Here is a 1,580-nt window from a genome sequence, read left to right as displayed (position 1 = left end):
CCCCACTACACTTGGCACATTCCCTCCCATGAACTTATAGAAGGAGACCAAAAAGCAGTTACTGGGTTTTTGCCAGATGGAGGAGAGGTGAGAAACAGATTAGACAGGAATCTTACAATTTTAACCAATTCTCTTCATGATGTTAAAATTAATGTGGCATCAATATAACAACAATTAGATTTACAACACTGCAGTACGCTTAGAGATCACAGGACTCCCTGTGACATTGTTTACCACGTGAACCTCCCACTTTAAGTACAAATCTAGGTCATAAGACTCAGTAGTTGTTGATTGATTTTAGAAGGAAGTGGCAGTGGTCAAGGGAGGGCTCCTTGGTGTTTCATTATCTGCAATGGAGACTAACCTTTGGGAGATGGAAAGTTGCCTCTCTGGTGCTACCAACAGAAGTTGGTATACTTGTATCCTCCCAGTTTACTTCCTGTACATTGGAGGTGGAGGTCTTGTCATGTGTGTTGCATATTATTACTATTATTTCAACTGCTATTAAAAAAAAACCCTGAGCAATAACTTCTTTTTAGCAGTGTGTATGATAGTGGTTTCTGAAGCCTTAACGTATAGACTGCAAAACTGGTTCACACAGGCCGGTCCAAGTATTGTCAGGAAACCTGAGTCATACTGAAACTCTGAGCTTATCGCTTCACCACAGCTCCCTCGGCCTCTCTCACTCCTGACCCACAAAAACCTCTGTGTCTTTAACGTATGCATGCAGGCGCTACTTCAAAAGCCATATTTGCTTGTCTTTAGTAATCTCCTCCACAACACAATATGGCCATCGTGTGGCTTCAAAGCATTGTATTGTATTCTGCAATCCCCACAAGTTGCCTTAATCTTAAAATCAATATATCATAAATATATAAATGTATTAAAAACCTGTTTGTTTGATGGTGTTGAGACATTTGAGCTTTTAGCATCTTCAGTATTTTATGCTATGTAAAAATTATTGCCACACCATCCTCTGACAAACTGAGTCACTTGTCATGTCATGTAAGTTCTAATGTGGCTCAGTTTGCCATGTAAATTTGGATAAGAGCACTCGCAAGATGCCAAAATATGAATGTATTCGTATTGAGTTTTAAGAGTTTAAACAAGAATAACGAATGAGCAGGTTAATGCAGTGTTTGCCCTCTGACAGACTGACCACTCACCATCCTGCAACCCTGAATTATTATCATTATAAGCTTTTCTGTATTTATTTATGTAATGGCATGTATGCTATTGCTAATTGTTGAAGAGGGGAAAAAAGTCTGAAGAATAAAATCCAGGGGCCATCAAACATTTGTGCTCAGGGGGTCTGTAGGTGATGATCTGCATGTTGAAGGTAACTGAAGTGCAAATGAGTGCGTAAGGACAGGAACTTGATACAGGAAGCATGATGATGGTGATCAGTCAAAGCAACAACTCATTTACACCTGCAAAAAAAAAACAACCTCTACGTGTGTCACTGGTGATTATTGTGTCACACAGTGGTTTACAGTGAAATCTCAAAGTGCGTCAAGATGACATCCGGTTTCTTAAAGTTTACATTAAACTTGAAGAAACTTTTGATTATTACTGTACTG

This window comes from Pundamilia nyererei, unplaced genomic scaffold, assembly GCF_000239375.1.
Source record: "Pundamilia nyererei isolate P.nyererei 1_Seehausen unplaced genomic scaffold, PunNye1.0 scaffold00390, whole genome shotgun sequence".
Lineage (NCBI taxonomy): Eukaryota > Metazoa > Chordata > Actinopteri > Cichliformes > Cichlidae > Pundamilia > Pundamilia nyererei.
The sequence above is the reverse complement of the archived record's forward strand: the minus strand, read 5'-3'. Positions refer to the sequence as shown.